The 14244-nt window shown below is 45.4% G+C and overlaps 1 protein-coding gene and 1 pseudogene across 1 annotated transcript in view; one reads left to right on the top strand and one right to left on the bottom strand.

Annotated features, from left to right (window-relative positions):
* The window catches only part of LOC138537904 (complement factor H-like), a 763015-nt gene that overhangs the window by 24733 nt on the left and 724038 nt on the right, over positions 1-14244 (top strand). The gene's annotated exons all lie outside the window — the stretch shown is intronic.
* Positions 1-14244, bottom strand: part of LOC138522873 (conserved oligomeric Golgi complex subunit 1-like) — a 123536-nt pseudogene that overhangs the window by 22416 nt on the left and 86876 nt on the right.

Consider the following 14244-nt stretch of genomic DNA (forward strand, 5'->3'; position numbering starts at 1 on the left):
AGGGAACGCCTCGTAGTCGTGTAGAGCAAAAAGACGTCCCAATCGACGAAACCAGCACAGTTTTGTTGCCGCAGCAGGACAACGGAGCGGCCGTGTGTATTCAAGTCAAATGAACCCTCCTCCCTTCAGACCTGGGAACGCCAAGTGCACGAAGCGTGGGAGAGGGACAAGGACTCGCAATACAACACAACCTGGGGGCGGGTGCAGAGCCAAACTCCTTTGTAAGCTGGTCAGTCAACTGGATGGCCCAGAGACGCTTCCGCAGGCTTACTTGGCAGGAGATGGTTGAAGATGCCGGGAATAGCTGTTCCTGCTATTCCAAAGGTCGAAGCACCAGTACAGGCCTTCTGGTTCGATCAAAGGAGGACAGGGGCTCTCCGGACGACAGCAGTCGAGGATTCCTTCAGCGGGTCACCAGCGATTCCTCGGTCCAGCCTCGTAGTTGCAGGATACTTGGCTCCTGTATTCCTTCGTTCGTGAGAACTCAGGAGATCGACATGGTAGTGGTGTTTCCAGCCCCCTCCTATCCACTGTTCCCTTCGCGCCAAAACGGAGGGGAGCCAATGGGAGATCCGCTCATCAAAACACATACCATACGTGGACCAATCACGGACCACGGTGGTCCCAGGCATTCACACCACCCTAGACTCTCTGGCACCCAGGATGTGTATTGGGACCAGACATCCCAGCCCACACCCTGGAGGCACACAAACGACATGTAGAAGCCCGCGAAAGCAACCACGTTTCGCGGGAAAGTACATGCCCAAATAAGGAAGGCCCCGGGTCGCCCGACCTGGGGAAGGTGAAGGGAGCAAGACGGACAGTGGACAGGACAAAGGAGCCTCGCGGCCTGGCCATTTTGGGAGCCAGGCCACCATTTTGGATTCAGTGCAAAAACGTGCTCAGAACGCCAAAAGGAGCTCAAAATAAACAAAACGATCGCTGCCACCATTCCAGTCCCTGAATGACTTGCACCGATCAAATACCATCCTAAAAGAGTATCTAGGGTCTGTAGAAGGCTAGAGACCCAAGAGAGCTGTAACTTAGTTTACAGTGCCCTCTTGTGTCGTGTTGCACTAAAGCTGCGACACGATAAAAGAAACTACGGGAAACAGCGTTCCCCGGTACTGACTGTCTTAAGGGCATGTCAGTTTCCCCGTAAGAAAGGAGCGAAAGCCCAGAGGAGTGCGGCAGAAGGCTGCACTTCTCTGGCAAAGTCAAAAACAAGGTGAATAACCACAGCAAAAAGTTTAGGGGTTGCCACATGGAAGGAAAATTCCCTACAATTATGAAATCTTTCCTAACAAGAAGTCTTATCAAGATCCTTACGCGTGCTGACATACTTAAGTTAGGTACGAAATGAGATACAATCCTAGAACAGAACCCATCTAACTTATTTAGAACCAGATATAAAAAGCGGGTAATGCAATAACTGTTCGAGTTAGACAGCGAACAGATGTGTTAATTTGGCATTGAAAGTTCCAAGTAGAGCTTGTATAGATATGGCCTAACTGTATCCGCCAATCCTGGTCTCAACTTAAAGAAATTCCCCAACACTTTTTTGCGTGCTGACTACTTGAGAATCAAATTTAATTTAGTTGACCCTTTGGATTCCCTTGGCCCTAGACTGGCGATCACTGGAAAAGATCGCATCTGCAGAGTCTGTGATTCCAAGGAAATCGAGAATGCAAAACATCTACTGTGCTCATGCATAGCTTTAACCAGGCTTAGAGACAGGGCACTCCAAGAATTTGCTATCGGTCACGCTCCTGACGTATATGGAGACAAATGTCAGATAAAATCGCCAAACCCACATATGCTTTCCATACCAATTGCTTTTTTTTCTCATGCATGTGGCTACTGCTAGCTACCTCAGCAGGTTTACACTAAACACAATAATGATGATTTAAAGCCTTGATGTTCAGTTCCGTTACCTCAGATGATAGTCAATCAATCTCCTAAATTTCAGTCTGTCAGTGTTATAATTGGCATCTTTAGATATGCAAATGCTTGGTTGAGGAGTGTCCTGATGAATTGGAACTCAGTGCCCTATATGAATAATTTGGATGGGCACAGCAGGAAACGGTTCCACTTGTTCATATCTCCGCAAAAATATTTGCATACAAAAATATTGCCATATTTTTGCGGTGATATTAAGGCATGGAATCTGCGGGGGAAACCCCTGCAACCCCTGCATTATTTTTAAAGCAGCGGGGGACACCCCTGAAACCCATGCTCCCAAAACCCCCCAAAATGATCCCCCCAAAAATACTGCCTATGGCCGTTCCAGACGACCATATATGGCGATATTTTTATAGGGAATAATATGTAGTGATACCCAGGAAACATGTCATTATTAATTAACCAATTAACCAAAGGTGAAGGTGAAAGAAGCGAAAGACCCTGAGAATGAAGATGACCCTATCAGTCAATGTTGTTGGTTCGACATGAGCTCGAAAAGGGCGCTGCACTTTGTGCCTCTGCTGTACACTTAAAATCAACAGCAGAGGTTGAAGGTTCCAACGTACTAAAATATAAGTTACAAAGTATTGAATAAGAGAGGCCTAATTAGACTCCTTGAAGGAGTGTTGTGCTATACAAAGACCCTTAGAGTATTCAAATATATTATTTCAGCGCTACCATGGTGGAAACGGAGGAAGTCTGTGAGGTCGATCCTCACAACCCTTGTTAAATGTTGCCATCTGTACCAAAAGGTTAAGAGAGGACGGAATGCAATCCCCCACAAAGAGGGACCCTTAGTACGGTAGGAAAAGGTGTTTGTATTTTGTGAACAGTTGGTGGCATTTTGGCCCCTGGAGCACTCAGGTGGAGGAGACTGTTGTAATGTATGTCCAGTCTTGTCCGGTCCTGCTGGCCATTGATGTATGCTTGTAGAATGTTGGTGAGTGTTATGATTGGAAATTCAGGAGAAAGTTGAGTGAGTGTTGTATCTCATTGTTCCATGTGTGCCAGTTGGAGCCTGAGCTGGTGATGTGAGAATGGCCGGTGGGTGTACTTTGTATCTACCTACCTGCATTATAGTCAAGAGTAGCTGGATTTGTATATTTGTGAATATGTACAATACAATCTCCTGGGACTACAAGTGAGGCTCCAAGCTCGTCTGTGTGTGAACCATTGAGATCCCTACCTCAACCACAACATTTGGCGATGAGTTGAACCCAGGAGCAACCTCAAGGAAAGAGGAGGAAGGTAGCAGGAGTGCACAAGGACACCTAACCAAGTAAGGAAAGCTGTGGGGGGGGAAGCAGCAAAGTCAGTCACCCACCGTTCCCCCATTGGTTGTATATATCCATCCTCACCCGGCATATTAAGACTTCCAGACAGTGCCCCATCAGGCAGAAACAACCAGGTTTCCCAACCCTCCCGGCGTGCAAGTGGTGAATTAATTTTAAAAAGTATTTGTCTTACCCGCACTGTTTTGCTGTGTACACTCCTCATGAAATCCCCACAACAGAGTTCATCTTCTCCTGCGGCACCCGCGAAGTGGTAAAGGGTCGCTTATGTGGACGAACATCAGCAGGCCTTCCCGTGGGTTTAGGGGTTATGCTTTCCCCATTAGGAAGTTGGCCTTGGTCACAGACGCCATGGCACGGGATGTGGCGGCCCGTCTGCAGCCTTGTGTGCAGTGTAGGCTGGAGGCGGCTGCCCGAGGTCAGAGGAGTGAGAGATTGCCCTCCCCGTTCAGGGGAGAATAGCAGCATACAATCCATCGCAGTGGCCGGCCACTCCGGCAGGCTCCACGGCCCGCATGAAATATTGACGGGCATAGGAACCCAACGACACTGCACTCCCGTCATCATAGTAATGCCAGCGTGTCCACCAAAGGGCAGAAGAGTTGGAGCATGCCAGAGGAATGGCAGCGTTAATGCATATTTTTGTTGTTGTGATTGTCTGGGTTCAAGAAACAGAGGATCACGCAGCGCGGCACAGTGAATAATCCAGTGCTGGGGTGGAGATTACTTAACATTTAGGAATTCATTTATCAAGTGCCTCTGGGCAGAGGCAACACACCACTCAAAGGTTCATGGGATTTTGGCATCAACATGTTTTGGCTCACCGAAAAAATACAAAAAACAACTCCAAGCAGTGTCTTAGTGTTGTCATCTGCAATGATGACGTTTTTGAGGAACCATTATTTCATGTTTATGCAGCATTCAGCTAGGCAAACTGGTGTAATGGAGAATGTCTGTGCAATGAAGTCACACGTTATCAACAAATTCAAGTTTTGTGTCAACTGGAAGAAACACTTCAGCAGTTGGTAGTAACACATGTTCATGTTAGTAATTCATGTTGCAGCATTTTGTGCTCACCTTACCTGTATGTTGGTCCGGCACATTTTAGTGGGAGGGTGTTTCCTTTGTTTTTAAGTTTATGGACCTACATATGCAGCATGTAGACACTCGGCTATACTGCCATTTGGGGAACATTGGAATTCTGAGGACAGACATGTTCATTGCTCTTGGGATGCACATTGAGAGTGATTAATTCTATTGCTTGCTGGGGAACTGCAAATGAATGTACCTGATGTTTTCTGCAAGGGAAGAACTAGGTTAGATATCTGATGCATTAGGGGAAGGCTCGTGCCAGTTAAGGTACTTTCAAGAGCAAATGCTACACTCGTTGCATGTATCATTTAATCTCGAGATCCTACCTCTGCCTTGAGGGTTGGGCAGACTAGGAAGTTGTGTTTTAACAGCAGTTTCTTGTGTAGTTGTGGGCCGCTGTCATGTCAATGTAGCGTTAAATGGCATGGGCTATCACTGGTTAATCATCAATTCACATTACCTCACACCTAGTACCCCCGTGTTTGTGCTGTGTGCTCGAGGGGATGCAAGGGAAAAATAATGTTATCACATTACCGTGAGATTATTTATTACTGTTATAAAGGTATGCCCCTGTGTCTAGATATTCAGGTGCTCTAACAGTGAGGAGATGGGATGAGGAAGTATCACCCTCCTAGCACAAGATGCATTTGGGTAACCAAACTGCCTCATCAAAGGGAAATGTGAGCAGTTGCAATGCAGTAGTAGAAATGTCGACAGCCCTTTTTTAGGACTTGATTGGGCACATTAAGTTAAGTTTTGGACTGCCCTGTCAAAGGAGTTCATGTTGGCAATTAAAAAGAAGGACTTTCATTTTGATACATCTTGGATATGTGTATATGTTGGCAAACCAGTATTTTAGTTTCAGTATGTAAAGCCATGGTTAATATTAATAGAGTAATTTAGAATGTTTCAACTTTAGGTTTATTGTATGGTGCTGCCAGGAGCACTCCAAATGTTTATGTTTTCTTGTCTTCTGTTATGTGTGTAGGGCAGGTGTAGTGGTATATATGCTGTGGTGCAGTGGGATGTATGCTGTTTTACTCTGGAATGGCTGTTGTACAGTTCGGGTTTGGTGCAGTGTCGTGAGGACTGAGTGTGTGGAGTGTTCTTCTGTGGTTTAAATTCTGGATGGGAATTGCTAACTTGATGATGAGCGCAGTTGATTGTGTGGTTTGAGTCTTTGGGTGTGAGGGTAGAAGTCGGCGGGTTACGCACCTGTTGCTGTGTTGCTGCTCTAGGATATGGGTAGCACCACCCTCCCAGTGTGTTAGTTTGTGGAAGTTGGCGGCTTAGTTGGTCCGCCCAAGTGCTGCATCCACGAGTATTGAAGCACCCTGGTCCGGTGGTTGGGCAATTTGTAGTTCCCTCCTCTGTCATGTTTTCCCTACCTTTTGGTGTGTGTTTAGTTTTCTGGGTGTGTTCCTTTGTAGATGGTTTGTGTCAGGGTGTGGCAGACCCTGTATCTGGGGGTGGCAGTCTCGGATAGAAGGTGTTTGGTTGTGTTAGAGCAAGACTGTGACTGTGCATCTGAGAGCGTGTTGTGGAGTGACTGATGTGTGCATGTTGCTCTTTGTGGTTTTTTACTTTGTGTACAGAGGGGGATGTTTTAATGTATGTCCAGTCTTGTATTCTCCTGCCTGCCATTGATGCATGCTTGTAGAATGTTGTTGAGTGTTATGATTGGCAGCTCAGGAGAATGTTGAGTGAGTGTTGTATCTGAATGTTCCATGTGTGTCAGTTAGGGGCCTGAGCTGGTGATGTGAGGATGGCTGGTGGGTATACTGTGTGTCTACTTACCTGTATTATAGTCACAAGTAACTGGATGTGTACACTTGTGAATACGTACAATAAAGTCTCCTGGAACTACATCTGAGGCTCCACAGCTGGTCTGTGTGTGAACCATTGAGCTCTCTACCTCAACCACAACAGAGACGTGTGGCCATGTGCGCTGCAGGACCACTGATTGTCTGTGGTTGTTATAGACAGGATATACTTTCTTTTGCTTTGGTGTCTCTCTCTGACAACATCTGCATCATGGCATACCAAAGTAAGAGGTGGGGAGGACAGATCAGTGAGGGGACACAAGGTAGTCAAGTAAAAGAAGTCGTCTGATCATTGACAGTCTGTGGTGCATCTCAAATCAGGTAAGTGCTTAAGGGAAGGGAACATAAAAGAGCAATTAGGTTATGACATCAACAGTGTTTTCTTGGAAACCTTTAGGGTTTCAGATCTTCTGCAGTTCAATAACATTTCTGGCGAACGTTCAGTATCCTGGCCCAGTGCTGGACTGACCCACCGGGACACCGGGACATTCCCCGCTAGGCCTCGGGCGCAGAGGGCCTCTTTTCTTGCTTAGGGAGTTGGGGGAAGGATATCATTATATGAGCGAACACCCAGGCCAACCTGGATGGCTCACTATCACTGTGGCCACTGCCTGGTGCATTTCTTGTGTCTGGGGCTGCTGGGCCGGGCTCCTGTACGCTTTCCCATTTTTGAGGAGCACCGCCCCAAGAAACAAACCGCACGTGCCCTGCAGCCTTGCCCTAGACAATGTCACTGTGCGCATGTACACTGCAGCGCAGGCTCAGCCAATGCAGGGACCTCAGTGGTGCTGCTGCTGAGTGACGAGGCGAGCAGCGTTCTCATGGGCAGGCCGGCCCTGTCTGCCATTTGATTTCAGGTGAGGTGAGGGGTGCGACCGTGCGAGTGCAATTGTTGAGAAATATCCACAGTGTTTTACGTGTGCGTTTATTTTTTGGGGCGTATTTGGATGGACATGTTTTGTTGCAGCACCCACCTTCCTTGAAGTCCCAAACCGGACTCCAGCTATTTTACAGCCCGAGGGTATTGGTTTATTGTGGTGAAGCGTGCTGCAAATGTAAGCATGTGAGCCAAGAAATGATTGTTATTGCGGAACAAAAGGGCTAGGTTTTTAAAGAAACAGGGAACGGGTCTGCAAGGTGCTCCCAGCCATAGGGTCAGAATCACACAGGACCCGGGGCGCGTCTTTGCTCCTATGTGTAATAACTTCTGTGTCTCCAAAGGGTCTCTGGATTAACTGCGCGCTTAAAATCAGAAACTCTTGGGAGGGTAGCAACGTGCGGCTCTACATCAGGAAAGCGCAGACGCAAAGAAATCCAGCATTATATTTAATGTTATTTGTTCGATTAGTTCCTTGGTCCATCGAATGTTGTGATCGGGTAGTAATGTGTTCCTATTTTTCCGGCCCTTTTACCCTAACGCCATTCCTCTTCAGCCCCCTCTTTATTTCATTCTTTGATAACGCAAATATCTGAGTGCTGCGCATGGCTGTTTATTAATCGTAAATCACCAGCAAAGGTAATATCGTCCAGCTTGTCATGATAAAGTGTTTTGCTTGCTATATATATGTTTTGGGATTTAATCTACATTCAGAGCTGTAGCGGCTCCACTCCGCTCAGCTGCATGAAGTACTTACTAGTGAATATTTGCTGCTGTCCGTTTCAAGCATCTCAGCGCACTCTTTTAACCACCAGGCATAGCCGTTCAGGAAATGCACTGCGCCTTGAAAAAGCTACAGTAGTGCTAGCTAGCTATTAAGAAAGTCTGATTCGCAACAGGCAGCAACGTGCTAGTCCCTTTTACTAAGGAGAATTGAATGTGAGTTTCTGGGGCTGCAGTGCTCATAGTCAGACTCTGGAGGTGTATGAAATCTGGCACTGTTTTTGGCCGTTTTCGGCTTCCTCTGTAAATGGAGCTCCATGTATTTTGCTTCATTTACATGCCTTTTCTCTATGTGTATGTTTAAAAAAACGAATGGAATTCTGGGAGAATCTTTCGAAAAACACAAACATGCCTATTCCCACCTCGAACTAAAACCGGAAATGTAAGATGATATCATGACAGTTTGGGTCCAAATATTTGTGTGGGATAATCTTGTATGAAGTACGCACGAAATGTCACTAGTGGTCAGGCGTAGGTTGCTGCTGAAGTAGTCTAGTAGTTTCAGAGGAGTGTATGGAAATCTCGCATGCTTGAGTGCCAAGGAGAATCGTCTCAAAGCGCTTTTCTATGGGAGGTGGAGACGTTGCAGAGCATCCAAAAGATGCATTTTTATTTTATTTTTAAGGGTGGGGTTCCTGGCTTCTGTGAGGATTTTTAAAGAGAGAACCTATTATAGTCCAGGACCTCTACCGCAAAGCTTTTGAGGGTGAACTATGAATACATTAATGAATGAGTGGACTTGTATAGTGCTGCACTGCAAACCAAATTGTCTCAATGCACTTTCTTTTAGGAGGCGTGGTGCAGCGGAAGATCAAAATCTCTAAATGTTGCATTTTTTCTAAGGGGTTGATGGCTGGTTTTGATGTGGATTGTTATGCAGTGCGCCTTCCATAGACCATTGCCGGTTCTGCAAATCATCTGCCTCCTTTTGATTTGCAGTTAATATGTGGGATCTTGTGTGGGATCTGCAGGAGGCTGTTGTCAGGGATCCATATGAAGCATCCAGTAGGCCACGTCTCTAAGATTGCAACTGGTTGTGGACGTCACATCATGAGTCCTTTGCTCAGGCCTGGAGGCTAGGTCTGAGGTCTTTCGTCCAATATTGGTGTAATATCTCTTATTACAACATGACGTTTTATTCCATATATTTTTAAAACATGCATTTAATGCAATAATTTTGACTAATATTATTCAACATTTTCTTGGGGGATATTCCCAATCCCCTTCATAGGAGGGTTGGGTTCACACAATGTGCTCGCTCCTTTATCGAAATATGGGGCCACTTTTTAAAAAAATGTCCAGGGCCACTTTTGGTTCCCAGTCCAGCCCTGTCCTGGCCATGTTTACACTCAGAGAGAAGGGGAGAAGCGAGAAGTGCATTTGCCACAAGCAATTTGTTTAAGGAATGTTTCACATCAGATCACTCAAAGTCCTGAAGTGGTGCAGTTCATCATGGCTGCCAGAGGAGGGCACTGAATAATCATAGTTTGGAGAGACAAAGTTGTGAACCAAAGGGGATCTACTTGTTGAATGATTTCCTTTAATAGATAGGCGTTTCACTGTTTTCTGATCTTAAGATGGGTCCCTTAACCCAGAAGACAGATCAAAGGATTGTTCCAAATGGATGGTAGTGCAACTAGCTGCAAGAACTATTCTTCTGTACATTTTATTTTTGAAAGCTGTGCATGTGAGTTTCACTGCATTTGAAGATCTGAGGATTCTTGGACGGGTCTGGTTCTTTAGTCTTTGGATGGAATATGTAGGTATTTCCTTCTAGGAGGTGCACAATGCATAGGGCTTTGAGCTCAACTCTCTTATTCATTGGTAATCACTGCAAGGCTTTCAGAGCTGTCGTAGTATAGTCCCTTGGTTTCGGTCCCAATGATTATCGTATCTGCCTTGCTTGGGAGAATTTGAATTTGGTGCATCCGATTTTTAGTGGCGCCTGAGTAGAACATGTTATAATAGACAGTGCAAGATAGAACCATAGCATTAGTAAATTCCGTTTTGTGGGACATATTAAGAAGAACTAGTTTGTTTTTGAGCATGTGCAGGTGGTAGTGGGATTTCTTTTGGTAAGTTCCTGCATTTGCTTAGTGAAGGAGTGATTTTCATAGAAAGGGGTTTCAAGGTTCCTCGTTGTTGTTTCTGGGGAGGGTGACTGTAAGGACTGGCTTTCTGTAACCTGGCCTGGTTTACAGATGTCGAGGAGGCCAACCTAGTTTAGTGACAGGGACAACGCTGTGATCTGTAGCCGGACCAGTTCAAGGTAGCTAGGTGAGTGGTCAAGGCCAAGTCTCTGGAAGTGCGAGCCTGGTAAGAGGTCCCCAATGAGTACACACAGTGAAGAGTCACAGAACACACGTGGACATGCAGTTATACAAAACACTGTATTTATTTATGGCCAAATAACACTATGAAAAATGACTACTAGCATACAATTGTTACACACAATACTCAAAATCACTGAAATAGGGCAAAATACATAACACACCCCTGTAAATGAAGGTATGCATTAGTACCCAACATTGCTAAGCCACAAAAATACAATACCAGCTTTAGATGTCCATCCCTAAGTTGTATGGGGTCTTGGGCCCAAAGATTCAGCAAAGTTCCACACAGTTTTGTGAGACGGAAACACGTTAGGGGGCGGGGGGCTTCTGGGGATGTTAGGCAGATTACAAAAGTTAGAAAACAATGTATTCTGATGAATAAGACTGTTCCTGATTTTCTGAATGCTTTTGCGAACAAGCAATAGCAAAGCCAAACTATTCAACACGTTTTAAAAGTTAGCAAAAGTTTAAAAGGAAAGATATGGGGTTCAGGTAAGTAGCACTGTAATTCACCCCTCCCACCCCCCATGTATTCACGTTTCTCTTAACACTTGGCAGGTCTTCAGAGGGTTGTCTGAGGTCGCTTTCCCACCTTTTCTTCTGGTCCTCAGTGCCCAGGAGTTGCAGGTTCAAGTGAGTCTCCGGTCAGCGACAATTGTTGGTGCACACTGTTCCTGGAGAATATTGCAACTCATATTAATGCAGGCCTCCTCTCAGTACACGACTGGATGCAGAAAAGCCGTTTTGGATGACGGTCACCTTTTCTAGGCAACAGGAGGAGACACAGTTGTTGCGGTCTGAGTCAGCTTCATATCTCGGGTTCGTTGGATGCTGGAACCACGAAATTTAGCAGAGATGACACCTGTGGGATGAAATGGTCTTCCCCAATGTTCTGAGCCAAAATCCAGAACAGCAATGTCTGCAGCACGGTAGCCCAAACTCTGAGCTGGCCAGCCACTGCAGGGTGCAGGGGCACTTCCAAGGCCTCTTCTTTGCAGAAAGTCAGGAATGGTTGGTCTCACCACTCCAAGGGTCGAAGCACCTTTACAGGACTTCTAGAGATCACCGGCAAGACAGGACTCTTCCAGGACAGAAGCAAAAGTTGGCTGCCAGGCTTTTTTCCAACGAGTTTCCGGACTCCCCACGCATTTTGCAGCTCAACAGGATTCTTGGCTCCATCAGGATACTCCCGGATCTCTCTGGAAACTGAATGCAGGGGCCCTCTTCTTACACAAGGCAGGTAAGAGCCGAAACTCCCACTAGCCAAACTAAGATCTGCCCCACAAGCACCCTCCAGCAGTGTTCGAATCAGGACCACTGATTGTAAAACTCATGCAGACCACTCAGACAAACTGAAACCAGTTTGTGATTTGGGATCAGACAGCTCAAGCCCACTTCCTATCAGCAAACACATATGGCCCTGCAGTAGCTCGCAAAAAGACCTCTGCTTTCCTGGGCACTGCATGTCCATATAAGGATTTTCCTGCCCTGGCAGGTCAGGAAGTAAGGTTAGTAACAAGATTGCCAAGGAAAAGCCATGTTAAAACACCAGCCACAGTCTGTAGTCAAACACAGTCAATGCGGTAAGGCTAACTAAAAGTACACACGAAAAATAGCAAAAAGTAACTGCTGTCACCAGTTCATCCTTTCTAGTAACCACAAAAATCCTCTGTTAGTCTACAGCAATACAGTTACCCCATTGCATTGTAAGATGCATTGTGCAATGATAAAAAGTTACCAAAATTGGCAACAACGTGAAAAGACCAAGGGAAAGTAAGTTCCCCAGCCTTGACAGCCTGATGGACTAGTCCGTTTCGCAAAAGTCAGTGGAGTGAACAGAAGGCTTCACTGCACTGTAAAAATGTAGGTCCAGATTCAAAAACAAAAAGCAAAAAGTTTGGAGGTGCATACAAATGGGTTTCATTGTGATCTCGAAGTTTATGTATGCCATTTGTTTATATTATGTTTATATCGGTTGCCAGGTTAGCCTACTTGGTGCATTATATCATAGGACCAGAATGCTGCTTCTTATAATGGTCCTACTTCTTCGTAATAAATGCAGCCCTTTTTCTTTTTTCAAGCTGTGTCTGTGTTGGTGTTATTCTGTTTTTTGTTGTTGCTGTAAATGGAAGCTATAGTACCAGGCAATACCAGTAAAATAAAGACAAATATAAGTAAATGGGTTACAGAAAAGCAAAGTTGAGTTTAAGCAATATTGTTTATTTTTGTTCTTCAAACATTGCGAAGGTACCAGGATTTGATGGCGAAACAGAATTTAATGATTCACAAATCAGGTGGCCTTGAATAGAAAGAATGGGGGGAGACTGCAGGGAAGCAGCTGGAATGCAGGAAGCAGCAGCCCTGACCACCTTCCAGCCAAAGTTTGAATGAAGTGAGTTTATGGTGACATCGAATTACATGGGACACTACCCAAAGCCCGCTGGTCCTTCCAGGCACTTTCATAAAAGCACCCGGGCAAGCTAGTGCCAATGGATGAGCACTGAGCCGACCTCAGGACTGGGTGCAATGGCCTTTGTTCATGACTTAGGACAGATTCTTGTGAGCACACGTCGAAATGACATGTTGGAATCTACTATGACCTTGTCACTAAGCAAATATGTAGATTTAGTTATTTAACATCCATGCAAATTAAATCATTAGATTTGAAGCGTATATCCCACCTATATATTCAGACCAACTTAATATCATGTACCTGCTGATGAATTAAAGTACACCTCCCCAACTATTACGATTCCAAGGTGGGTGAAATCCGATGATTTGCTCCACATCAGACATTCAAGGACATTCAGACCCTGCACTGTGTTTCAAAGATATTGAACTGCACAGTACTTGAACCAAACACCATAAGTGCCATGGGTCTTCCCACACAGCACTGGAAGCCCAGATAGTCCATGGGGACTTCTTTGCGACAATGATAAGGCCTGACAGAAGTGTGAGGTGTAACCCGTGCCTTAAAACGACTGAAGAAATAATACAAACATTTAATTAATCTTTTATAACGTGCTTCATATCAGAGAGCGCGGGACAGGATTTGAACCCGGTTTGCTGTGCATTGTTTTGCTTCCAAGACAAACGTGTTGCCCCTGAACTATCTTCCCACCAATGTCTTCAATGTCTTATCGAATAGCTCAAGGAGAGTAAGGAATGTCATTGCAGGTAATTTACGATGGCTGCAATGGAAGAAGTTAAGTGCAGAGCATCTTATGAGCCACAGGTACCTTACTGTTGGCTGCCATTTAATATGAGCCATCATGCACTTAGATCAGCAAGCCCTCTAGATACCCACATAGTAATATTAATACACATGTTTGCATATACACGTCTTATTACAAGTCTAGACAGTAATTCCTGTTTTTGTTTTTAGACAACACATTTGCAAAGATGTGGGCTACAGTACCAGTTCTGGTGAATGCCCAGCTAGTAAGTGCACTCTAATAGGACGCATTCACCGGGACTGGTGGAAAACCCATTACCTTCCATGGTCTTGTGTTTTGACAGATAATTACATGGACAAAAAGACATATATTAATACTAGTAAAAAGTACTTGTTCTCCGAATGGGTTCTGTGGACAGACATGACAACACTCTCATGAATTGTTGAAAATCGATGATCCTGTAGGTCACTGTTCCGATTTGCTTATTGCTTGCTCTGCTTTGTACTCTGAAGTAAACTGCACTGAGACGGGCGCATGTGGCTGGCTGCCATACCTCGGAGCAGACGTTGGGGGAGGCGAGAGTTGGTTTGCTGCTGCATACTGAGACCTACGGTGCTCTCTCCCCACCTGTTGCCTAACCCAGGCATGGTGCATTGCGGTGCAAATGCCTCAGAAACCGTGCATTGTATAGTTGAGGACCGGTCCTTCTACGACCACATTGATGTTTCACCAATTTCAGGCAACGGTCTCATGTGTGAAGGTGCTAAAATCTGGGGAAATAGGTGGGATGACCACGTGTCATGTAGCCAGTAATGTCTGGAGGGCCCTAACAGGTAACTATGCAAACTTTGGTGCAGATTGGTGAAACAGTGTCAAATTAAATAAGAAACAGCGCTTTGCCAAGCC

The sequence above is a fragment of the Ambystoma mexicanum genome, chromosome 1q (genome assembly GCF_040938575.1).
Source record: "Ambystoma mexicanum isolate Mex_15411 chromosome 1q, UKY_AmexF1_1, whole genome shotgun sequence".
Lineage (NCBI taxonomy): Eukaryota > Metazoa > Chordata > Amphibia > Caudata > Ambystomatidae > Ambystoma > Ambystoma mexicanum.